Raw genomic sequence first — 27,200 nt, 5'->3', positions numbered from 1 at the left:
GTAGGAATGTGGTTGGCAGGAGGTCCCTTTGGGGACTTTGCAGACAAGAACCTCCCTCTGTGACAGATGGGCATTGCCGTTATCTCAGGCTAGGCTGGCCTCCATGCTAGCAGGCCCAGGCTACCTGTGCTTACACCTCTTCCTTCTTCGCTCAGCCTCTGCATCACTATGCCGTATGGTCAGGCCTCCAAAATCTGCCTTAGCTGTATTCCTCCATCCTCTTTGCTTTTAAAGGTTGAATTTCATCAGGATTTCTCTGAAACTCTCGTTTAAAAGGCTGAATCTTGCCCTCCCACCTCCAAGTCCTCAAGGGACCTGATAGTGAAGGTCCAGGATGGGATCTAGAAAATACATTTGTAATAAGCACCATATGTGATTTTGCTGCAGATGTTTCCAGACTAGATTTGCAGAAGCAGCCTTCCTTCTGCCCCAGTCCTTTGCTGCTCAGGGTCTCACAAATTGAGAGGTGAGGATGTGGAGGCTCTCAGATACATGCTGGATCCTTTGTAATATCTACTTCCTCTCTAACTTCTCCTTTGCAACGTTAGTTTTCCAGACTGTGTTCTTCTTCCCCACTCCTTCATCACTCTTTCCCTCTGCGCTCACTACCTTCCAGTGACCTTCAGACAGGTACAGGCTACCCATCCACAAATATTCAGCCCTCACCAACTCTCACCCACTCTAAATTCCTCTAACATGGTCTTTTTCTTGCTATCTCCAATTCCACTTTTGGAATTCTCCTCTGGATTCCAGCCAGCTTGTACTCTTCTCTTCTACAGTTTCTCCAGGTCTCCAATTACTTCTTTGAGGGCATAATAAAACGCCTCTTTATACTTCGCCTCCTTGACCACACAGCTGCATCTGCCACTGCCAATCACCCTCTTTTCTGAACACCCCAGCACCGCTGGGATGGGCATGTTCAAGGCTGCATCACACTTTGCCTTTCGACAGAATCAATGAGCCTGGCTCCTCTACTGTAGATAGATCTCAGGATTTAGCAGGTGTGCCTTCTCACTGTCTCAGGTGCTTCCTTTAACCCTCTGGAAATTGTAATACTTCTGGGGAAGCCTAAAAGCTAAATGATCTTCACAACTGATTGTATTAGGATTGTTTGAAGATCTTCTGGTCAGGACTGGCTACATGGTGTGCAAGGGCCAGTGCAAAAAGAAAATGTGGACCCTTTGTTTAAAAGGTCTTAAGAAATTTCCAGATGATGGTAGCAAAATTTAAACCAGGGGCAGGGCTTTTTATTTTTAAGTGCAGAGGCTGTGTAACTGCATAGATCACATGTTCAGGAAGCCGGCTCTGTTGGTGATTGACCCAGTCTGTTAGCTTGGTGACTCTCAGGACCAGATAAGTTAGTGAGAACATGGTTAAAATTCAGATACACTCATAGCTCACATTCCCAATATACCAGCTAGTTTTCCCAGCGCAACACCCTCCATGGTCACAGTCTTCACTTCTCACCTCTGTGGGCCTTGTAACATGGGCCTCATCGTCACCAGAAGGACAGGGGAGCATGAGAATGACACAGCACAGCTACTCACCAAAAGGATGGGAAAGAAACAGCCCAACAGGGCACGTCAGAAGCATCGTCATCATTGTTGTTTTAATAATTGGAGTACAGAATAGTATAAAACTTAATCCTAAATGCTGTGCTGTAGCTCTTCCCCATTTCCAATCCCTAAACCCCACAAGACCAGACTGGAGACAGAAACTGGAATCCAAGCAGCAACAAGCCTCCCTGCTTTCTTTGGGGCAGAGCCAAAAAGAGATAAAGAACGTGTTGTATTAGGCAGCAGTAAACAGGCAAGGGACAAGCAGGCCTTTAATAAAACAGACCTTTATTGGGGCTAAAATGGCCCAGGACTGACCCCACCCTAAATCCTGGCAGTGTCCAACGACAGGAATTCAGAGGAACAAAAACGCTGGCATTGCCTGCTGCATCCCATGCATACATAACAGAAAGCACTGCAGAGCCTCGCAAGCAAGGAATACATAAATGCCATTATCCAGTCTTTCAGCCAAAACTTATTTTTTAGTCTGGACGACTATGCTATTCTGCTTTCTCTGCCTCCAATTTCTGTCCTGTGACTCACAGGGAGGGCTTTGGGGAAATGAAATATCCCAAGACCTAAAATAGGTCCTTCTCCCTCCCTCTAATATCAGGATGAGTTTCCTAAGGCATTTGTTTCTTCTTTAATTAACCAGGCATGAATGATAATATTGCCTGGGTTGAAGAACTCATCTCTGTCACTGGTAAATATAAATAATGAGCCCTGTTCATAGAAAAGCGTGCCAGAATTTCATTGATTAACATCCCGTGCCACAGCCTCTCCTTGAAATTAAAAACACTTTCAATGATACTGAAGAGAAAAGACATCGCACAAAAGAAATATTTCTAAGACAAGGTTGTCATTAAAGCATGCCAGAAATAGAACTGTTTTTATTTAACCATCCTCACTCCTCCCCGCCCCCTCCCTTTCTGGCTGTGAGGCTGCATGCAGTTAAATCACAAGGATTACAGAAAGTAATTTCATCCATTTGAATTTTAGAAGCTTCAGAAGCAGACCTGTGGATAATGCTTAGTTGATGTGTCTCTTTGCCCCCATGACAAGTGATAATTAAGGAAGTGATATGAGCAGATTTAAATTCCAGCTGTTTAGTAATTCACAGAATTTTTTGATTTCTTAACTGCACATCAGATTCTGCCCCACTGCCATTCTCTTAGTCCTGACCCTCATTGTTCTCTCCACACAGCCTCCTAATTGGTCTCCTTGCCTCTAGCTGTAAGCCACTGTTTCGTGGGGACATCACTGCTGGGCAGAATATGAAAACTGGTCATTGGAGGGCCAGAATCACTGCAGACTTGTTTGTAAGTACAGTGGGTTGTTTGGTTTGGTTTGGCTTTTTAGATTTGCAAAGCCTTTAAATGAGTTTAGTGTGCTTGCTACACAGCCTCCTCAGTGTTCCACCTGCAATCTCTTATACGAGATCCTCCACCACGTGACCCCCATCACTTATGCATCTTGATGTGTCACAGTTCCCTTTGCTTCTGTGGCCTCTGGTCCCTTCTGCCAGCCTTGGCCATCTATGCATTGGGCAGGAAGTGCTCTTCAGCCTACCACAAGTCCCTGGCCTTTCCCAGCTCTGCTTGAAATCTAATGACAAAAACCACATGATTATCTCAATAGATGCAGAAAAGGCCTTCGATAAAATTCAACACCCCTTCATGCTAAAAACTCTCAATAAACTAGGTATTGATGGAACGTATCTCAAAATAATAAGAGCTTTTTATGACAAACCCACAGCCAACATCATACTGAATGGGCAAAAGTTGGAAGCATTCCCTTTGAAAGCCAGCACAAGCCAAGGATGCCTTCTCTCACCATTCCTATTCAACATAGTACTGGAAGTTCTGGCCAGGGCAATCAGACAAGAGAATGAAATAAAGCGCATTCAAATAGGAAGAGAGGAAGTCAAATTGTCTCTGTTTGCAGATGACATGATTGTATATTTAGAAAACCCCATCATCTCAGCCCCAAATCTCTTTAAGCTGATAAGCAACTTCAGCAAAGTCTTGGGATACAAAATCAATATGCAAAAATCACAAGCATTCCTATACACCAATAATAGAAAAATAGAGAACCAAATAATGAGTGAACTTCCATTCACAATTGCTACAAACAGAATAAAATACCTAGCAATGCAGCTTACAAGGGATGTGAAGGACCTCTTCAAGGAGAACTACAAACCACTGCTCAAGGAAATAAGAGAGGAAACAAACAAATGGAAGAACATTCCATGCTCATGGATAGAAAGAATCAATATCGTGAAAATGGCCATACTGCCCAAAGTAATTTACAGATTCAAAACTATCCCCATCAAGCTACCATTGACTTTCTTCACAGAATTAGAAAAAACTACTTTAAATTTCATATGGAACCAAAAAAGAGCCCATATAGCCAAGACAATACTAAGCAAAAAGAACAAAACTGGACACGTCATGCTACCTGACTTCAAACTCTACTACAAGGCTACAGTAATCAAAACAGCATGGTAGTGGTACCAAAACAGATATACAGACCAATGGAACAGAACAGAAGCTCAGAAAAAGCACCACACATCCACATCCATCTGATCTTTGACAAACCTGACAAAAACAAGCAATGGAGAAAGGATTCCCTATTTAATAAATGATGTTGGGAAAACTGGCTAGCCATATGCAGAAAACTGAAACTAGACCCCTTTCTTACACCTTATACAAAAATTAACCTAAGATGGATCAAAGACTTAAATGTAAGACCTAAAACCGAAAAAACTATTGAAGAAAACCTAGGCAATACCATTCAGGACATAGGCATGGTCAAAGATTCCATGACTAAAACACCAAAAGCAATGGCAACAAAAACCAAAATTGATAAATGGGATCTAATTAAACTAAAGAGCTTCTGCACAGCAGAAGAAACTATCATCAGAGTGAACAGGCAATCTACAGAATGGGGGAAAAGTTTTGCAATCCATCCATCTGACAAAGGGCTAATATCCAGAGTACAAATAACTTAAACAAATTTACAAGAAAAAAACAAACAAACACATCAAAAAGTGGGTGAAGGATATGAACAGACACTCTCAAAAGAAGACATTTATGCAGCCCACAAACAGGAAGAAAAGCTCTTCATCACCGGTCATCAGAGAAATGCAAATCGAAACCACAACGAGATATCATCTCATGCCAGTTAGAATGGCGATTATTAAAAAGTCAGGAAACAAGAGATGCTGGAGAGTATGTGGAGAAATAGGAACGCTTTTACACTGTTGGTAGGAGTGTAAATTAGTTCAACCATTGTGGAAGACAGGGTGGCAATTCCTCAAGGATCTAGATCCAGAAATACCATTTGACCCAGCAATCCCATTACTGGGTATATACCCAAAGAATTATAAATCGTTCTACTATAAAGACACGTGCACATGTATGTTTATTGAAGCACTATTCACAGTAACAAAGACTTGGAACCAACCCAAATGCCCATCAGTGATAGACTTGATAAAGAAAACATGGCACATATATACCATGGAATGCTATGGAGCCATGAAAAAGGATGATTTCATGTCCTTTGCAGGGACAGGGATGAAGCTGGAAACCATAATTCTCAGCAAACTAACACAGAAACAGAAAACCAAACACCACATGTTCTCACTCATAAGTGGGAGTTGAACAATGAGACCACTTGGACACAGGGAGGAGAACCTCACACACCAGCACCTGACAGGGGTGGGGGGTTAGCAGAGAGATAGCATTAGGAGAAATATGTAATGTAGACAACAGGTTGATGGGTGCAGCAAGCCACCATGGCACATGTATATCTATGTAACAAACCTCCACGTTCTTCTGCACATGTATCCCAGAACTTAAAGTATAATAAAAAAAAAAAAAAAAGAAAAGAAAAGAAAAAGAAAATCCAACTCATCTTTCGAGGTCAAGTTGAAATGTTACCTTCTGTATGAAGTGTCTGTTATGTTTTGTAGTCAATCTAGTGTAGCAGAGAAAGCAAGGACTCTGACATCAGGCAGACCTGAGTTTGAATCCTACCTTTTTCCTTTATAGGTCCGAGAGCTTAGCTATTTTCTTAATATCTTTGAAGTTCCACCTATTGATTTGTAAAATGAGAGTGATTTATACTGCAGGTACCTATTATTATCATTATGTGCTTTGCTCCTTCTTTTTTTTTTCTGTTGCCCAGCCTGGAGTGCAGTGAACAATCTCGGCTCACTGCAACCTACGACTCCCGGGTTCAAGCGATTCTCCTGCCTCAGCCTCCCGAGTAGCTGGGACCACAGGTGACCACCACCACACCTGGCTAGTAGAGATGCAGTTTCATCGTGTTTCTCAGGCCAGTCTCAAACCCCCGGCCTCAAGCAATCCACCCCCCTTGGCTTCCAAAAGTGCTGGAATTGCAGGCCTGCTTTGCTTCTTTCACAGAATATTGTATAGCACTTTCTACATTTGTCTTTTAATATGATATTTGTGCATCTCTCTTCCTCCTCCACTGAATCACAGCACTGGGCTGTCATCTGTTATATCATTGCATTTCCACAGTGCCCTGCATGGACCTCATACCTTGGCACTCAGTGGACATTTATTAAGTGTGTGTTTTTGTTCAAATTGTCTGCTTTGCTTTAATGAAACTGACAGTCATTTGCTTTGTCAATTCATATATGTACTTCTTTACATTCCTCATTTTTAGATTTTTATTCACATGATTTAGATTTTGACTCCCCAAATTATGATATAGTGGTAATAACTTATTACTTGTGTGTGTGTATGTATATATATATATATATATATTTAAATTTTATTGTAGTTATATAGGGTTTCCTATTAGCCAGGAAGAAGTGTAAGTGCTTCACATATATTTCATATGTAATTCTTACAACCAACCTAGGAGGTAGATACCACCCTAATCCCCACTTTACAGATGAAGGAACTGAGGCTTGGAGGGATGAAGGTTAAGTGATTTGAGTGAAGTCTTGCAGCTGGCACCTGGTGAGCCTGGAGCCAAACCCAGAAAGTCTGGCTCTGGAGAAGAAGATTCTTACCACTAGCGAGTAATGACTTTGACATACTATCACCAGATAAACCAGAAAGCAAAAAGTAAATGGAAATGATCTAATCGGTTACTGATTCACACACACAAAATAACCTAGTTCAACTGTTGTTCTGGTTAGTTAGACGTCCAGGTGCCCCTATGTGAGTTTGTGTGAGAATAAAAATGACTGACAGAGTTTTTGCCCACCCAGCTGCTCCTGTGGCCTCTGGCAGGTAGTGCTGGGTCTCCTGAAGGCCCCTTCTCACCTCTCCTATAGATCTAGACGTAACTTGCGAAGAAAAGCAGTTGTAGGACACAAAGGTGTGCAGCAGCAGGGAGACACTCTGGCTAGAGATCCAGATCCCTACAGAAGCGAAAGTCTCCAGAAGCGGAGAAAGAGGATGTCTGCCACAAACTCCTAGCTCGGGGGATGTCAACCAAGATGGCTTGGTCCTGAAAATGCCTCAAAACTCAGAGCTGAAATTTTTTGGAGGATTCATGGAGTTGGTAGAAGCAGCCTCAGGCTTGAAGAGCACACGGCCATTCTATGGCTGTGAAAACCACCCATGCTCACTCCTCTGCCCCAGGAGCTCCAGACATACCCACTGGCAGTATGCTGCCACTTCTGTTCCAGACTCAAAGACCATAGGATGCCATTTCCATATTGTAATCTATGTTAGTGCTTCTCAACCAAATGTGCAGACAAATAACCTGGGAGTCTTGTTAAAAATGGAGATTCTGACCCAGTAGGTTTGGGGTTGCCTGAGATTCTACATTTAAAAAAAATAGAGATAGGGTCTTGCGATGTTTCCCAGGCTTGTCTTAAACTCTTGGGCTCCAGGATCTTGCTACCTCAGCCTTTCAAAGTGTTGAGATTACAGGCATGAGCCACTGAGCCTGGCCAGATTCTGCATTTGTAAGAAGCTCCTGGGTGATATTGATGCTGCTGGTCCAGGGATTACATTCTGAGTTGCAAGAGCCCACGGATACGAGCCTGTAATGTGTTAAGGTGCATTGCAAATCTTTAAAAAGTGTCTGTAATACACAGCATTTCCAGGATTTATTTGCCCAAGGGACCTATTTTAGTAGAACATCTATTCAAACCTCTATTAGTTAATTAAGATTAAGGTTTAATTTTGAATAACATAAAATCCAGAATAGCTGACATTTTTCCTTTACACATAAAAGAAATCTAGTCTAGGGTTGGCCATGGCCCCAGACAGCCTCAGGAACCCCGTCTCCTTCTGTTGCATTGTTCTGCCTTCCACAGCTTGTAGCTTCCACATCCATGTCCAAGATGGCTGTCCAGTTTCAGCCATTACAAACATGGCAAGAACAAGGAAGGACAGCAGAAGGACATATGCACTCTCCTTTCCAATGATACTTGCAAGGAGTTGCACACACTACCTATGTTTTCGTATCATTGTCCAGAAACTCATCACATGGCACAGGTGCAAGGAAGACTGGCCAATGTGGTCTGCATTCTGAGTACCCATATTCACATCCAAAAATCGAGGGCACTAGTACCGAGAAAGGAAGGGGAGTGCATATTCCCCTTACACAGTGTCTTAAAGAACTAGTAAAAGTAGGGAAAGAAGTGATGCTCTGGTCTGACCCCTTCATTTTGCACAACTGGTTGGCAAATGTCCACATAAGCATCTGAGTCTCTTGGCTGCTCTTCCACATCTTGCTCAATTACTCCATGGTTCCTCTTCAGATGACATCCTTCCTATCCCTGGTGGCCAAAAGGAGACCCTAGGAAGTCCCTGTCTTGGCTGCTTGAGAGCTGTAGCCCTGTTGGGAGCACCTGATTGATAAGACTACTCTGCCTGGCTCCCATTGGGCTCAGAGCATGCATTAGTGTCACAAAAGACAGGCAAGAGCACTGGAGAATAAAACCATGGTCCATTATTTTGTACACATCTGTACAGGCATCAAAAAGTTATTATATGTATGCAGTTTTATAGTGAACCCAGTCTTTGTGATAGCATTTCTGTGAGTTTCTCAATTCTGCATCTTTGCTTCACTGTCTTCGAATATCAGTGACCTGCTATGGGAGGAAGGTAGGCTCATTCTCCAACACTGAACCATCATGCAAAGTCTGTTATGATTTACTGCTGAGATTGCTTACTACATAAGAAAAGAATAAAATGGGATCTGGGAAAAGGCAGATTTAACATTTATTGACTACCCCCTATGTGCCAGGCATGAAGCTTGGTGTTCATATACTTATCTTTTCATGCTAATTACAATTTATGACACAGTCTGGTAATGACCAACCTGAGAGTTCAACCAGGTATCTATGCCTCTAAAATCCATCTCTTTTTATCAAAACAGAAAATAGGAGCAGCCTTCTGTGCAGCTAACTCTCTTTGTCTCCCTGATCTAGCCTTCCCCCTACCACATTCTTTCACACATTGACTTTGTGTTCATCTTTTCCCAGTAATTAGTAAATTATAACCCCCACATCTCAAATTCTTGACATTCATTTGCTGTTTCCCAGTAATTCATTCCATTTGGTATTTGCCTTGAAAAAGGATCCAAAGTGCTGGCGAATGCAGCACGCACTCCCTTGCCTGGATGCAGCCCTCCACCTCATTTATCACATTGAGCCACTGGTCCTGAAGTCTGACAGGCAATTCAGGCTTTCTGAATGCAATTCAGGCATTGATTTTAATCTATAAAGCTTTCACGTCTGGGTCCTGGCTGCCATGGAAATGAAATAGCTTCTTGGATACTTTTCCACATGCTACTAACTATTCTGATATGCAGGGTTTTGAGAGACATTTCTGTACTTCTGATGTACAAATGTCCAATATGAATAGCCTCGTAACCTTAACCATCATTGTGAAACGGAAGGGAAATCCTAAACAAGGACAAATACGTGGCGCACACTTACACTCACAGTCCTAGGCAATGAATTTATTGATAACAATATCTGGCTAAAAACAAATTTTAAAATACAGACCACAAGGTGGCAAACACATTTGGTTTTCAAACAGGAAATCTCAAAGCCCAGGAGGACACTGGGTACCAGGAAACCAGTGGAGAAGCACGATGTTTAGACTTCGGTGTGTAATCTGATTTTCTCTCACCCACACAGGGGAAGTTGGTGGCAAGGAAATGATTCTAAAATGTATGCTTTGTCAAGGTGGGGACAGGAAGAGCAAAAACTTGGTGCTTACACTAAAAGTATGGTGGCAGGAAATGAGCTGTCATTTCAAGCCATGGGAAGACATGGGGAAACTTAAATGCACATGACCAAGTGAAAGAAACCAATCCAATAAGGGTCCATATTGCATGATTCCAACTGTAGAATCTTCTGGAAAAGGCAAAACTGTGGAGACAATGAAAACATCAATGGAGGCCAGAGGTTAGGAGAAGAGAGGGTTGAATAGGCGAACCAGAGAGGATTTTGAGAGCAGTGGAAGAAGCTATTCTGTGTGATATTACAATGGAGGATACATGTTATCACGTATTTGTCCAAACCGTGGAATGGACGACACTAAGAATGAACCCAAGTGTAAACTGTGGACTTTGGATGATAACGACGTGTCGACGTCACAGATGCACCACTCTGGTGGGGAGTGCTGGTCACGGGGGAGGTTGTGCCTGTGTTGGGGCAGGGAGTATACAGGAAAGAAGTCTCTGTACCTTCCTCTCAATTTTACTGTGAACCTAAAACTGCACTAAAAAAAAAAAAGAGAGAGAGAGAGAGAAAAGTCTTAAAAAAAAAAAAAAAAACTCGAAAAAACAAAAGTGCAGTGGCAGGGCAGTGTGCCCAGGGAATATGACACCACTTTTGTTCCAGTCGGCCCTAGAGGCTGGGAAATGGGGGAGGATGACGGGAACTGTAAAGGGGATTTAAACGCTTCCACCACAGTTCTGCTTTCATTCTCTTCCCCAGAAGGTTCTGGCTGGCTGCCCTTACTGCTCACGTGGCTTTCATTCCAAAACGCAATTCCTCACTTCAGCTTTTTAAATTCTGATGACACTGGCATTAGCAAAGAAGGTGACAAAGCAGTTGATATGTTGACATATATCCCTAAAAGGATAGAGCTTTAATTAAAAAAAATTAAGAATGTGTCCAAAAGACAGAAACTTAAGTAAAAGCAGAAACAGAAAAAGATGACTCTGAGGCATTTTCAAGTAGCAGATGATGGTTGAATCCACTCGTGGAGCTTTATTTTGCCGTGGAAGAAGGCTGTTAGACCATGACTTATCATATGGAGAGAGCTGGGTGAAACATAGATTTAACTGAGTCCCTGAAACAGAACTTCATATAAAATGTTCAGTGGCACATGTAAGTTAGGGGGCGGATGCCAGTCCCTGCTCTCATGAGCAGTCAAGCATACACTCAACTACAGTTTTTCGGGAGTTTCCCCTGTCCTTTTCCAATTATCCAGCTCTGTTTAGAAAGTGAAAATTCTTCCAACACTAAGAAATACAAGTTTAAGATCGTAAGTATACTTTTTAGGGTCTGGTTTCAGCAAAACCCAGCCAGGCCGGGAGATGAAGCTGCCATCAGCTGGCGTCAGGTCAATGCACACAGACATTTTTTTCCAAACTACAAACTGTGGTTGTTTGTGTGATATCAAAACAATTGTACGATTAAGTCAGTTCCTTCAAGAATCCCTCATGGCAGTTGTTTGGGATGTAAACAGAGACTGACCACATTTTTCCTTTTCAAATGTGAATTGGGTAGCCTTAGATGTGTTATCTAGGAGTGAACAGTAGGCAGGAAAGGTAAGCTACCTTTACATTTTGACAATTCCAAGCAAAAACCAACATCTGTGGCTCTTACGGGGCTTTGGTGCCTGTTGTCCCTGCCACAGGCCCTCCTTAAGCTCAAGTCCTCCCCATTGTCAGGTCAGCACAGTGGGCACTTGCCCATGCTCACCAGCACTTTATAAGTTCAAGTTTGTAGCAAGCCCCCTTCAACCCCACCATCGTGGATTGCTCACAAGCATCCTGGAATATACCCAGCAGTGATGAGACATTGTCCCGGCCCTTCAGGGGCTCCCGGCAATACTGTTCTCTCAAGCCAACTGCCTTGTTATCAGGAATGGCAAAACAGGGTATATAATATTGGGACTCCTACCTGTTTCCTCCCAGGAAAAAACTCTGTGCTCCAATTCCCATCCAGATTCTTGGATGTAACAGACACCAACTGAAGCTCACAGTGATTTTTCCTTCCCTGAGAACAGCAAGGACTCAGGGAGGTGGAACTCCAGGGCTTTGCCTGTTTTACACGACCCTGTTCCATGCATATCTGACAGATCCAAAGGAGAATGAACCCAGGGTGGATTGATCAAGACTTCACCTCTCTATCCACAATCGATCACCCCGGGAGTAGGTAACAATATTAGCTATTAGCCTACAACTAGCAATTGCCCTTTAAAATGGTCAGAAACTTAAACTGGGACACCTGACCTGGGGAGGCCAGACTCATTAGATTATTTCCACAGAGTTGGGACTAAAAGAAGAGGAGCATCTCCCCTCTGGGGGTAGAAGCCACAGGACATAAGACTTTAACTCTGTGAACAATCCTGTTCCCCGACGGGCTGAATGCTGTTCCCGCTTCAAGGCAGTGATGCCTCTGCTCTTCAGAGAGAAGTAGAGATGAGAGACAGAGACAGAGAGTCCTGGGGACATTTGATCACTGGGTCAGAGCTGCCCCTTCCACGCTTTATTGGCAGTTATATGAGGCACCCCCTTATTCCTCCAACAAATTCTCTTTTTGCCTGAGCTAATTAGCATTGGGTTTCTATAACTTGCAGGCAAAGCGACACATTGGCAAATTTTCTTGCCCTGACAGCTGGCCTGTCCCATAATTAGATGACCCTTCCTATGTTTTTTGGCTCAAATCATCCTTGTGTCCCTCTTTCCTAAAGGCTCTCTCTGAGTCACAGCCTGGTGCATGAACCACCCAGGTGCTCAAGATTTCTGGAGGACTCCACTCCCTTGTGACACTCAGCTCACCATGGAATTCTTCTCGTCTACTATGGCCCACATTCTTACCTTCTCTCTGTGATTAGAATTCTGGACCTTGGTTCAATACCTTTCCATCCTATTACATCCTTTCTCTGTGGTTGCTTGCAATTTCTGGCAGATGATGGTGCAAAATTGGCAGTTGTTCCCCGTCTTCAATCCAGGATTGTGAACTTCCCTGTCCCCAGGAATTTTAAGTAGTAGCCTTTCTTCCTCCTTTCCCTTTCCTCTTTTAGCTAGACCCGAAGCCATGGACAATTAAAAATTATCACCCCTTTCTAGAAATCTGAGAGACTCCTGCTTTAAGACCTTGTTTTGAAACATTTGACATTGATTTCGATAGACATTAAGAGATCTTATTTCTAAAATCTATATATAGAGGCCCTTGACATTCTCAGATTTAATTCTCATCATCTCCCCATGTAGCAAATATATTTTAGGCTGCAGAGCATTTGAATTTCTTTCTGGGTGGGCTCAGTGGTTCATGCCTGTAATCCCAATACATGGAGATGCTAAGGTGGGAGGATTGCCTGAAGCCAGGAGTTTGAGACCAGCCTGGGCAGCATAGCAAGATCCTGTATCTACAAAAATAAAAAATAAAAATAAATAGCCAGGTGTGGTAATGTGTACCTGTAGTCCCAGTGACTTGGGAGACTGAGGCAGGAGGATTGCTTAAGCCCAGGAGTTCCAAGTTGTGGTGGGCTATGATCGTGCCACCGCATTCCAGACTGAGTGACACAGTGAGACCCTGTCTTTAAAAAAAATAAAAATAATAAAAATAAAAAATGAAAAAAAGAATTTATTTCCTGTGGCTGTAGACAAAATCCACTTTCTCCTGTAGAAGCCAAAAAGTGCTGATATTCACTTTTCCAGCCTTTCTTGCTACTAGAGCCTACACACCCAGAGTAGGCTTGGCCCATCAGATGCACACATCTGGGGCTTAGAATCAGAAGCTTATTAGGCAAAGAAGGAGGAATCATGGATTCTCCATCTGTTAGAGGCAGCAAAAGTGGCAACAACATCCCGTCTGTGGGGCAGTCATGGCCACGGTGACCACCATGGTGGACCAGTGGGGTCCAATGCCCACCGCCAGAGGCAGCAGTGTCTGAACAGGACAACTGTGACATTGATCTTGGCTGTGGTCTGGCTTCCCAGGCCCACTTTTTGCCTGCCACTGTCTAAATCTGGTTCCCCAGCCTCCCCACAAGGATTCTGTATGTCTCCAGTGTCCTTTCAACATATCACCTTCTTATTTATGTTGCTCACAGCAAGAAACCTTGAATGGTCCAGCCTCGTAGGGTTCACTATAGGCAGTCATTTATTTTTTCCTTGTGGTGCAAATTTTGAAATAGGTAGTCTGGAAGGCTGATATGTAAGAGCTGGTCACTTCACTAGTGAGTGAGCCTAGCAGATCCCCAGTTCTGTGACTCAGTACAACTTTAGTTTTTCCCTGTGAGATGATAAAAGACATATATGTTCCTTTTGGGGTGGGTACGAAGCATAACTGTTCAATTGAAGCTGTGGGAGAAGTGCAGAGAAAGGGAGACATAGTTCTTACCTAGAAAGTAACTTTATAAATGACTTAAGTCCTGTGCATAAAATCTTGTCAAAAGTGTGACAGGATCCTCTCCAGTTGGTTTTTTTCATTTTATGGGGGAAACTATATTCTGTAGTGATCGTGTGACTATTTGGTTTATCAACTAAACCAGGGTAACACTGACAGTGAAAGGGGATGCTATATTAATAGCATTCATTATTTCTTATTCCATTAGAAACACTAAGATAACAGACATAATGGTCATCCTAAGTGGTAGAGTGGAGATTGGAGAATCTAAATAGTCTTGGAGTCTCTCAGGCACTGAGCTATCTATGGTGGTGTCTGCCTCACAGCACTCTCTCCATGTTCCTCAATCACATTCTTTCTCTTCGGGACCAGTGCTGGAGACTGACAGGTGTCAGCCTGCTCGCCCCTTGCCCACACTTCCCTATTCATGCAACTGGCAATCCATTCTAGATTTGCACACATTTCTACAGATGCAATTTCCATAGCAACAGCAGGACTCTATAAAAAAGGCACCTGAGTGATGCTCAAAGATAAATCACCCTCTTTCAGAGTCCTCCACTCTAGGGAATACAGGCTACCGCAACTTAGAATTTCTTCGTTCGTTTTCACATATAGAAATATGTACATTTCTAATCCCAGTTTACTGTCTTTCAGTTTAATTAATTATAAACATTTTAACCTCTTTTTTAGGCCAGAAGATAAAGAGAGATGCTTGCTGCACAACAGTGGTTCAGAAGTGTTTTAATGAACTAAGAAGATAGGAGGAAAAGAAGTCTCATGTTAGGAGTGCCTACTATGCACCAGGCACTTTTACCTAAATTATCTCCTTTTCATAGAAACCCAGGCAGAACAAGGACACCTCTGCAGCGCAGGCTGAGCTCATGCTAAAATGGCAAATTTTATATACAACATCCCACTCCCATATCTCATCACCAAGGAAGCCAGAGAAAAAGAGGGTCTGCATCGGGGAAGGGGTAGGAGTGGGAGGGGTGGGTGGCAGGACTGCCAGTTGGGGAGCTGGAAACACAGGGCTCAGGCTGGAGGTTCTGTTTCCAAATCATTCGTCTCATCAGAGCAGTGGGGAAGGAGGTGGGAATTAATGATATTGATTTATTTTCTTATCTGAGGAGAAAGATGCCCTGAAAGCAAAGGGTATTAAGTAATTGGGCCTTGCTTCCTTGAACCTACCTGTCAGCCCCAATGAAGTCTCTCCTCCTTTTTTAATTTAAATAAATCTCTACACAATGCTACGATTAAAAAAAAAATTAGTAATTGTTTAGCTCCCTACATGAATCTTTCAATTTTCACGATTTCAGGGTCTTCTTTGTTTGGTTGGTCTTTGTGCTTTGGAGCAGATTTGAAAAAGGCTTGTCTTACCTGTACTTGAAAATTCAATTCATTCATTTGTCATTCATTTATTCACACTAGAAGTATTCCCTCATCTCCTTTTTGGCCTAGTCATGGGGCTTTGGGCTGAGAAATGCACACAGTCATGGGCCTTACTCTCCTAAACTTGTCATCTAATTCAAAGAAAGAAATTAATTAGTTCACTATACAATTATGTGACTACAAACCACATAAGGGCAATGAAAGAAAAAGTACATGACAATATTAGAAGTGCAAGGGGTGGCTCTTGTTCCCACATTTTCCCACCATTAAGATCCATCCATTTGAAAAATGCATATCTTAGGGCATAAATCACCCAACTCATAGCATAAATAAGGTCAATCAGATTGTTTTCCTCCAAGTGGGTTCATGAGATCAGTGTGCTGAGGAAGTGGGAGGATTTATGGAATCAATGAAAAGTAAAGGAATAATCTAGGAACGTAGGACATCGATCGGTGGGCAGACCTGGTTAGGAGTTCCAAACATCCTCACTGTAGCAAGAAAGCACCAGGTGCCAGAGAGAGAGGGAGAGGGACACAGAATGAGAGGCTGAGAACACAAGGAAATAGATCTGTCCTAAGGAGGACCTTACCCAACGCTGCACACACCTAGACAAAGGGCGAATATAAGGTATAGGGAATGACCGTTAATTCATTGGTCATCAGTACCCAAGCTACTCAAAGCTAATTTTCAATAACTTCATGATTAATAACAGACACAAATGTTTGGCATTTTGTCTGAAATCAAGTGGCATCTTTTTATTAGAGATTTTCCAGATGGCTGTGTTTGATGCTGCCAACTATCCCAGATGGAGAGGGTTTCCTCACCTGCACCCAATCTGTACCTCTCTCCAGTTGTTTCCTGTCAAGCTTGGACTCCTGAATGAGATAACACTGGAAATGGTTGAGTTAAATGAACACTTGTTATTTCCAGTTATGACTTAATCCCTGATAATGATTTCTATCTGGTTTTATCCTTAATCCCTTTCTGCTCATTTACCTTAGTGAATCAGATCAAATGATTTATACACTCGATGTTTCTCTCCCATTTTCCTTTATTTTAGCCAGAAGCCTAAGCCACAGCTAGGTATGAGAGGCCAGTCCCCAGGGTTGCTTTCCCCTGGGCTTCTACTTGGCTCTGCATATTCCTCTGGATAAAAACAACACCCAAAATGATGGCTCAGCCAATGCTGTTTTATCAGCCTAGAGGCAGAAGTGAAAAGAGAGTCCCCTGGAGCTATTTGTCATCCATTTGCCCTTTCCATCAGAGTCTCTATTGCCAGGTCTCGAAGAAGGGTATGTGGACCCTCCACTAAGCCCATGTGAAACTCCTCCCTGAGTTGAGGGAAGGGAATGTGCAAATGCTTTCCCAATTTGGGGTCAGTTGGGACAGTTTCTGCAAGGGCAATTATCTTCTCCTCCATAAAGAACTAATGTGGGTTTCCTCTAGAATTTTCCCTTCTCATAACTCAAGCAAGAATCTGAACTTTCTCTTGGAGTCTGAATCTCAATGGGATTTGGTTTTCCGCAGGTTGGAACCTTTGTATGTAATTCAACTTCATTTTGATTTAAGAAATGTCAATGAGCTTCATCTATGTGCCTGGGTTTGAGTGATCCTGGGACTGTTGGACTATGTCTACATTTCATCTACAATGTATCTTGGCCATAGCCTCTGCAAACCAAAAGTTTATCAGTTGTTCACGTTTAAGGCAACTTCTCTGCTTTCAGAAAATTTACAGTCTGGCAGAAGAGATAACAGCAAGCACACACAAAACAATATATAAAGTAGTATGGTACAACGGGAAGTGTTTTAGGCTGGAATTTAAACGCTCACATCAGAGTAGTAGTTCTGCCATCAACATTTCTTTACTTCTCCAAACCTCAAAGTTCTCATCTGTAAGGTGAAGTTGAACTGGATAATATCAGAGGGCTCTCTATGGAGTCTACCTATGATCATATTCAAAATATCTTATCTTGTCTCCATCTTCACCACTGCTCCCATCCAAACTACCACTCTCTTGTTTCTCTACATCTGTAAAATTTCCTAGCCTGCTTCCAGTCTTGCTATCCTAGAATTCATTATTGCAGTCAGAGTAATCTTTTGAAAATACAAATCATATCTTTCTACATGCCCCCCCACCCCCGCCTAAAATCCTCCCACAGCTTCCAACTGTCCTTAGAATAGACCATAAGCTGCACAGATGACCTTCCATGCCCTCCGTAACCTGACCTTTCCTCCTGTGCTCTCTGACCTAACAGATTGAGTGTGTGCAGGAGTGTGTTCTCGTCCCCACTCACTATGCTCTTACCACTTCTTTGCCCAAACCATATCCCAACTAATTCTACCTGCTCTTCCATCTAGAAAATTTCCTTTTCAATGGAATCCTTCTGGTCTTTTTGCTCCAGGCACACCTAATTCTCTCTCTATCCCTCGAAGTACAACCGGGGGACCAATGAGATAAGCAGGAGAAATCAAGATTGGATTCTAGTCCAATCGAGAAATTAAGTCAAGAATGACATTAAGGTTTCTAATTTGGGAGACTAATGAAGGCTAGAACATAAAAGAGAAAGAGCCGGTTTAGAACCTGTGAAAGAAATTTGCAGTGGATAGTTTATTAAATCTTCGCCCTTCTTTAGGTTCCTGTCCCTTGCCTAGGACGTGTAGCCTTCTTTTTTCAGGAAGAAGATGGTAGGCATAGTTAAAGCTAAGCTGGTAGCTATGCTCTGTGTCTGGCCTATTTAGCCAATGCTCTTTTCTATTAGTCAGTGCCCAGTTGATCCAGGTGTTAACAGTTTTCAATATCACAGTTACTAGTGCTCTTTCAAGTGCCATGCTTCCCCCTCTGAACTTTCCCTTGCTGTATGCTAGAAGGTCATCCCCAAGAAGAGCTTCTCAACATTTTCCTCCCTGGGACCTTTAAAGGCAGAAACTCCTGGATTTGAGGATTTAGAGCTATCCAAGAAACAGGCCGAATTTATTTGAAAGCTCTTCTCTTAAATCCTTACAATTCATGAAAATTTATATCCTGCTTCACAAGAAATCTATACTTTTTTCAATATAGAAATAATGTTTAAAAGTACTATCAAGCATCACAATTTAGAGAATGATCTTCAAAGTCAGAAAGGTCAGAGTTTGGTTTGCGGCTTTGTCAATTACTTGTTGTTGGACCTGGAGCAAGTTCTTTGACCTCTCTGGGCCTCTGTGTCCCTCATGTGGTTGTTGACCACGTGGTCAATGTTCCATAGATTTAGCACCCTGAGGGCCAGAGTCTGTCTTCTCTTCATTTGTGTCTCCCACACAGAGACCAGAGGAGTGTCCTGTCCACAGAAGGCCCTTGGTGTGTGTTCATTCCTCTACATCAGACATAAGTGCACCTATGGTTATCCCGTTTTTACCACTAGATGGAGAGCACGTATCCTAGAAGTTTTAATCCATTAGTAAGTGAGAGAGCAAACATTTGTCTGTCTTGTCTTCACCAAATCAACTTATTGAATGATGACAGCATCATTAAAACTAGCTCTCAATAAATGCAATTATAAGGTAACTTTATAACTTTCAGAACTATTTCTTCTTCTTCTTCTTCTTTTTTTTTTTTTTTTTTTTTTTGAGAGTGTCTCACTCTGTCACTCAGGCTGGAGTGCAGTGGTGCTATCATTGCTCACTGCAGCCTTGACCTCGCGGGCTCAAATGATCCTCCCACATTATCCTCCAGAGTAGCTGAGACTATAGTTGCATGCCACCACTCTCAGCTAAATTTTTTTTTGTATTTTTTGTAGAGACAGGCTTTTGCCATGTTGCCCAGGCTGGTCTCAAATTCCTGGGCTCAAGTAATCCACCTGCCTCAGCCTCCCAAAGTGTTGGGATTACAGGCATGAGCCACTGCACCCAGCCTCAGAATTATTTATGCTTAAAGTAATGAAAAGGTGAAAGCAAAGGAGAAACATTAACTTCAGGACAGTGGCTACCTCTGGGAATGGAATAATTGGAATTGGATAGAAGGAGGAAACTCCAAATGTATCTGGCAGCTTATTTCTTACTTAAGAATAGGCTGTGGCTCACGCCTGGAATCCCAGCATGAGGCAGGTGAATCACTTGAGGCCACATGAGGCGGGTGAATCACATGAGGCGGGTGAATCACAGGAGTTTGAGACCAGCCTGGCCAACGTGGTGAAAGCCCGTCTCTACTAAAAATACAAAAATTAGCCAGGTGGGGTGGCACATGCTTGTAATCCCAGCTACTTGGGAGGCTGAGGCAGGAGGATCATTTGAATCCAGGAGGCAGAGGTTACAGTGAGCTGAGATAACATCACTGCACTTCAGCCTGGGCAACAGAGTGAGACCCTGTCTCAAAAATAAATAAATAAATAAAATCTACAAAATGTCCCAAAATGTTAACTTTGGGTGAATTCTGGGTGGTAGGGGAGAAAACTTAGATGTCTCATTACTTTCTGTATTTCTCTGTTTGAATTTTTTTGTAATTGCAAATGTTTTTTAAGTGGGGGGAAAACTCAAAGGTAAAATTTATGCTGTGTCTAGCTCTATTTATACTGCCTAACGAGCTCTTTAATGTTCTCCTCAGAGATATGCAATTTGCAAAAGAAAACAACAACAGAGCAAAAACCATACGGATGTCTCTCTGCTTGGGCTCTCATGTTGCCACCTTTCTACTGAACTTACATTTTGCCCTCAAGTTAAGTCTTTTCAATGGTCATAGCTTAACTCAATTGCTAATTAGCTCTTGTCTCCAAATTGTATTGTTTTCAACTAATCTGAAAGATGAAGAAAAGTTGTTTCCATACATCTCTTCAGGTTGGTATTCCATGTAACAAACTACCCCAAAACGTAATGGCATAAAACAACCATTTTATTAGGTTCATGGATTGTGTGGGGCAAGAATTTGGACAGAATACAGCGGGGATACTTTGTCTCTGCTCCATGATATATGGGGTCACAACTTGGGGGTAACTTGACAGTGGGGAGTAACTTACTTGATGACTGGGACAAAACTCATTGGAAGGTGTATTCACTCCTGTGCCTGGTTGTTGATACTAGCTCTTGACTGACACTTCAGCTGGGGCTGTCTACAGAGTCGTCTACTCATTACAATCAAGTCACTGTCGTTGGCTCAGATTCCCAGGGAGAGGGTACAGACTCCCACCTCTCAATGCGAAGGGTGTCAAAGAATTTTCATGCATATTTTAAAACCCCCACAGTATCCTTTTAACTCTGTTGTTACAACGAAGTGGGTTGATAAGTCTGGACCCCACTTTCTCTTTATTTACTCAAGTAATCCATAGAGGGAACATTTAAGTGTATCCACTAAATTGTCTAGGAACATGTTTGATCAAGTTATAGCAGCTCAGATTATAAACTAATAAGAATATTTATTTTATCAGTCCTATTCCTTTTTAAAGCAGACTAGTTTTTTTAAAATGACCATTCAACATAAATGTATACATCATAAATAACTCATAGAATGAAATTTTCACCACCAACGAAATATTCTCCAAGGGGGACTCCATTATCTATTGCTGCACAGCAAATTACTCTATAATTTCTGGCTTTGTAGATTTAAAACAACAAACATTTATTATCTCACAGCTTCTGTGGGTCAGGAATTTGTGAATAGTTTAACTCGGTGGCTCTGCCTCAGGGTCTCTCATGCAGTTTCAGTTAAGATATTGTCTAGAACTATGTCATCTGAAGGCTTGACTGGGGCTGAAGGAGCTGTTTCCAACATGACTCACTCTCATGGCTGTTGAAAAGAGGCCCCAGGTCCTACCATGTGGACTTCTCCATGGGACTGCTTGAATGTTCTCATGACATGACAACCAGCTTCTTCTAGAGTAAGAGATCCCAAAGAGAGCAAGGAGAAAGCCAGAGGTATCTTTTATGTCCTGGTCTTTGTAAGTGACATGCTGTCACCTCTACCATATTCTCTACATTAGAAAGTGAGTTACTAAGTCCCACTCACATTCCAGGCAAAAGACATCAAGCTCCATCTCTTGAAAGGAGGCATAGCAAAGACTCTGTGATGATGTAGTAAGACTGCCACAGGCAGCTGAAGAACAGCCTCTCACTCCATCCTGAAGGAATCTGCCTTCGGGCATCTGTCCTTATTGAAGCAATGAATGTGGGGAAACAAGTTGTTTCCATATGGAAAATTATACATCAATTTCCACTTTGCCATTTAGGTAGGAAATACACCTGGACTACTCTCTTCTATTCTGCTTCTATCTTCATAGGACGGGAACTATGATTCTTGCCAATAACAGCCTGGGGAATGCTTTGCGTGTTTTATATTCACATGCAATTGTGGTAATATCATGGAAGTAAAGGTATTCCAGGGCCTATTCTAATGCCTTCATTGACATGAGGGTTCATTTGGTCAAGTTGCCTGGACAGGTGTGCTCTTTCTTGTATTCCATTCTATTATGCATCTTTCAAAACTACAAACTTGAATGGGCAGGATGATAGATGGGGCTATGCTTCAGGTCAAGGGAGATCATAAGATGCAGAAAAAAATTGCCATCTGCAAAAAGCAAAACCCAATGAAGTGAAATGCAATCCGAGTAACTGTTTCTCATCTTTAGTGAGGCATTGCAGAAAAGATGCAATTACTCATTCATCTGAGAAAAGGAAACCTAGGGTGCACCCAGTTCAGAAACCTAAAAGAAGATCTGCTAGAATTTCTAACTTAGGAAATACCAGTCTTTAGGATGGGGTAGCTAGTTCACTGACAAGAAGGTGGGGGTCCCTCCCTTCTAAGAAAAAGGGTAGAATTGTATCTGGTTCTGGATCTAATTCAACTTGACTACTTAGCAGTAAAGATAAATTGAACCCGAAGAGAAAACTGAAAATCACATTTTCCTGGCAAGTCCTTCAATGGGCTTAGTGTGTTTAGATTTATGAGGGAGTGAATGACCTTCTCTGCCACAGTTTTTCACATTTTCGTTTTTCCAGGACTGATTTTCCATCTGGCCTAACCAGAGTCTGAAGTTGCTGAATCAAGCAGAGCCAATAGGTCGGACTTGAGCTGGCTGGAGCATGCACAGAGCTGGGAAGCACAAGTATGTTCCTTTTGCAAAGGGCTATCAACCAGATGCCTCCTCCTCCCTCCTCCCAGCCTGCCTCAGATCACGGCCCTGAAAGAGAAGACATCCTGTTTTTCCAACTCAAGAGACACCACTGCAGGGGGAGCAGTAGCAGGCTTGGGGGCGTTTTCCACTCAAGAAGCTGGCTATGGGAAGAGGCGGGATGGCAGTATTAAATGCAAGAACATTGTCAGACAAACCTGGTTCCTATCCCAGAATCCTGGGTTGTTGGGGGCGGGTGGGAAGGGTCAGAGAAGGCCAGATGCTACTCATCTCTAGCAACCCCAGAGAAAACGTGGAAGAGCAGTGCAAAGTTTCCACATACTCGAGAAGAGTTCAAGAGTAGCAGAGCACTGATAAACCCAGGTATCCGGCAGAAGTGACAAAAGCACATTATAAGAGAAAGCCACAAGACCAGGTGAGGTAATGAACATTGCTGGAGTGCTAGTAACTAGAGGCGGGATACCTCTCAGGAGAGGCAGGCTTTGCCGGAATGCCACGTAGGCTACCCCACACAGGTGCCATCTAAAGGAGATGAAGACAATAGAGAAAATCCAGAATTAACTGAATTTTTAACATGAAAAGACTGAGAAAACACAGAGGTTTTCTAGAAATGATTAACGTTGCATGTTATAATGTTAAGTAAATTAAGTTACATTATACAAAATAATATTATCTAGTTTGCACACTCAAGTTTGTGGCTTAAGAAAATTCAAACCTGCTTATCAACGTCCCATTCTCTGTTGTTCCTACGGCTTACCCTGTATTTCATGCAATACAAAGGAAGATGGCTGTTTGGGGTTGCTGTGTCTCTTAACAATTAAGGAGATGGCTACGGCCAAGTGTGAAGTGACAGCACCAGAAAGTTTTCTACACCAGAAGTCAAAAAACATTTTCTTTAAATGAATATTTTAGGCTTTGCCAACTATACAGTCTCTGTCGCAACTCTTCAACTCTGCCCTTATAACACAATACTTAAATGAATGGGCCAGGCTATGTTCCCATTAAATTTTATTTATGGAAACTGAAATATGAATTTTATATCATTTTCCTGTTTCACAAAATATTATTATTCTTTTGATTTCTTTCAAGTATGTAAAAATGTAAAAACTATTCTTAGCTCATAGGCCATGCAAACACAGGTGGTAGACTGAATTTGACTACTGGAAGTAGTTTGCTAGCCCTTATTTTTGGCTGGTCACTGATCTCCACACCATAGAAGGAATTATTGTATTCAGGCTCATGGCCCTGGATAAAAAAGTCCACCTGCTTAGGAAAGTGCTCAGGAGATAAAATCCTCCTGGGAATCACAGAATCTTTATGTATGTATGTATGTATGTATGTATGTATGTATTTATTTATTTATTATACTTTAAGTTCTAGGGTACATGCAGATAACGTGCAGGTTTGTTACATATGTATACTTGTGCCATGTTGGCGTGCTGCACCCATCAACTCGTCAGCACCCATCAACTCGTCATTTACATCAGGTATAACTCCCAATGCAATCCCTCCCCCCTCCCCCCTCCCCATGATAGGCCCCAGTGTGTGATGTTCCCCTTCCCAAGTCTTTCTTTTTTTTTTTTTACATCTTTTTCTCTTCCATTGTCCTGTGGCTTTTCACGTGGTTTCAAGACAAGTGTCAAGCTTTACATTTGACTTAGAAAAGCCACAACTCATATTCAAACTCCTATTGTGGTGGCAGAAGACACCTGGGCTCTAAGCCCCAGGAAGACAGGGACTGTGTGTCTTTTTCCTTGCTACTATATTGCTGGGATCTAATGTAGCATCTGACAGAGTAAGGCACTAAATAAATGTTTGTTGATTGGATGACTAAGTGACTAAAAAGTACCTTTAAAGCATTTTTTTTTTTTTGGTGTTTTTTGGTTTTTGTTTTCGAGATGAAATCCCACTGTCTTGCCCAGGCTGGAGTGCAGTGGCACGATCTCAGCTCACTGGAACCTCTGCCTCCCAGGTTCAAGTGATTCTCCTGCCTCAGCCTACCAAGCAGCTGGGATTACAGGCGCCTGCCACTACGCCTGGCTAATTTTTGTAGTTTTTAGTAGAGATGAGGTTTTCCCATGTTGGCCAGGCTGGTCTTGAACTCCTGACCTCAGGTGATCCGCCCGCCTTAGCCTCTCAAAGTGCTGGGATTATAGGCATGAGCCACCATGCCTGGCCTAAGCACTTTTAAAAACTGTTTTGTTACTCCATTTTACATGTGTTATACAACTCTCTCTTTAAAAATGTCTATAACAGTGATTTAGAATTCAGAAGACTCATCATGCATAAATAGATTTCCTTCAAAAGCTGGACAAAAATTTTATGTCAGTGTGAAACTGCAAAATCATTGTTAGCTATGTTTAAAAGAAAACCTGTTTGCACCAAGAAGTGAAAGAAAAGTAACTGCAAATATCAGAGACTGGTCTTAGTAAGGAAGCAGCCACCTGGGCCTCTCTCCTGACATTAATGTTGTGCCTTCCATTTGGCCTATGGAGGTGGTTTCTACCATTATGCCCATGACATGAAAAAGCTACCTGGGTAACAAAAGACTGGGAAACTTACCAGAGACCCACGACATGGGAGGAGCTGATGCTGAAAATCCTTCTGCTCTGTTCCAAGCTGGCAGCTTCTCTCCCCATTAAGCCACACAACATCCAGGCAGAACAGAGCAAACTCAGAGAAAACCACACAGCTTTTGGCTGTCTGGATTCAGCATTTTATCTGAACAATCATCTTAGCTCTCCTTTTAAAATTTTCTTTTCTTTTTAAAAGCTCAAGTGAATTTGCAAAGGGAGGTATGAGAATGTGGGGGAATTGGGGATGAAAACTAGTGTGTGGTACCAAGAAGAGGCAAAAGAAAAAGATCAAAGATTAGCTTTCCTAAACTGGGTGGCACCTTGGCACTGAATCCTGGGAACAGATGCTGGCTGATTTGAATTAAAAAAGAGCAAAAGTAACCAAAGATAAGAAATAATTGGCTAAAAAATACAAAACCATACTTCTGACTGGGGACAATAAAATGTTCCAAGCAGATGTTAGAATAACTGACTTTTAAAAACCAAGCTCAAAGAAAATAGGGAAAGAGACTCATTGCTAAATATTTTTCCCTCAATTGTGAATTAAGATGTGGTCAGAGGAGAAGAGACCCTTTCCAGAGTCTCAGCAGGATAAATCAACCTTGTGGAGGCCTTTGTGTTCCTGGAGAATGATGTCAGAACCCACCCCAGGAAGAAGAAAGAAATGTTTGCACTAAAGGTCACTTGAGAACTATAAAGAAAAATGCTATTTGTAATGACCTAGAAAGACTTCCAGGAAGAAGAGGAATCAACTCACTGTTTTGGAATCAGTGGGGAAAAAAACAACAAAACCTTTCTGGTGAAAAACATTCTGAGGGTCATTTAGACATTCTAAGAAAGTCTATGAAACTTTGAGAGAAAAGAATCCAAGAGTAGGATTATGGGAAAATTATGTTTTATTGTTTAACTGTTTAAAGCATGTGGGGCATTTACATATGTGTTGGTCATACAAAAATAATTGGAAAGGTTTCTGGCAGTAAGCAGAAGGCAGGGACTGATGGTCTCTCTACCCTATTTACTGCTGACCCTGAGAATCCTTGGGGTAATCAGATATGCGTGGCTCACAGAGATATCCAGGGGTTTAGAAGAAAGAACACTAGCCTGTGAATCAGAAGACCTGGCATCACATTTCAGCTCTATCGCCTTCTAACAGGAGAACTGCTGCATGTCATTTAACCTTTCAAAGCTTTAGTCTTCTTATCAGTTAAGTGAAGATAATGTGTGTTCCTTGTGGGAATATTGTTAAATGCAGTCCCTATATAGAATAGACACATAGTCGGAGCTCAGTAGTAGTAGACTTGAATCTGTTGCCTCAGAATTAACTTACTTGCTATCTATATTGTGCACTCACTATGTGTAAGTCTGTTACTCACACTGTCTTGGGTTTCCCAACAGCCCTGTGATCAGGGGCAATTGTTATCCCCTTTATACAGATAAAGTCACTGAGGCTGGAGAGGTTAAGAAACTTGCTAGTGTTAAGTGGTCAAGCCAGGCAGCCTGGCTCCAAGCCCCTGCTCTTATCTGACCAAATATGAAGGGAAGATTTACTGAACTTATATCATCTTCTTCCTCTTTGTTTCTCTTATGACGCAGGGAACAAGATGAAGAGGTTTTCCTCTCCCAGAAGCATAAAAAGCTACAGACCTCATCCCAATAACAACAGTTAAAGAGAATGACTTTAAATACAAAAGATACAGTAATAATGACACTTTATGGGCCAGGCAGTATTCTAGGTGCTTTATTATATGGGCTGATTAATTAATTTAACAACTTTCTGAGGTAGGTGCTACCATCTCCACCATGTTATGGGAACTCAAGCAAATGTACAGAGCCCTTGGAGCTCCAAAGACTGCTTTCAACCATTCTACTATACAGGCTGTCCAACACTGGGCTCTCAGAGGCAAGCCAACAGGCAATTATGGATGCTGCCTTGGCTAGATATCAGGGGTGGAAGGCGTATGGTCAGTAATGTAGTCTCAGGGCAAACTGAATTGAA

General features: G+C 42.2%; 1 long non-coding RNA gene across 1 annotated transcript in view; it reads right to left on the bottom strand.

Annotated features, from left to right (window-relative positions):
- LOC139356058 (uncharacterized) overlaps window positions 1–25,377 on the bottom strand; it is a 115,784-nt gene extending 90,407 nt beyond the window's left edge. Inside the window, exon 1 of the long non-coding RNA XR_011607432.1 lies at window positions 25,191–25,377. This is a non-coding gene — a long non-coding RNA (uncharacterized lncRNA). The remainder of the gene's footprint in view (window positions 1–25,190) is intronic.
- Between the last annotated feature and the right edge of the window lie 1,823 nt (window positions 25,378–27,200).

This window comes from Macaca nemestrina, chromosome 9 (genome assembly GCF_043159975.1).
Source record: "Macaca nemestrina isolate mMacNem1 chromosome 9, mMacNem.hap1, whole genome shotgun sequence".
Taxonomy (NCBI): Eukaryota; Metazoa; Chordata; class Mammalia; order Primates; family Cercopithecidae; genus Macaca; species Macaca nemestrina.
The sequence above is the reverse complement of the archived record's forward strand: the minus strand, read 5'-3'. Positions and strand labels throughout refer to the sequence as shown.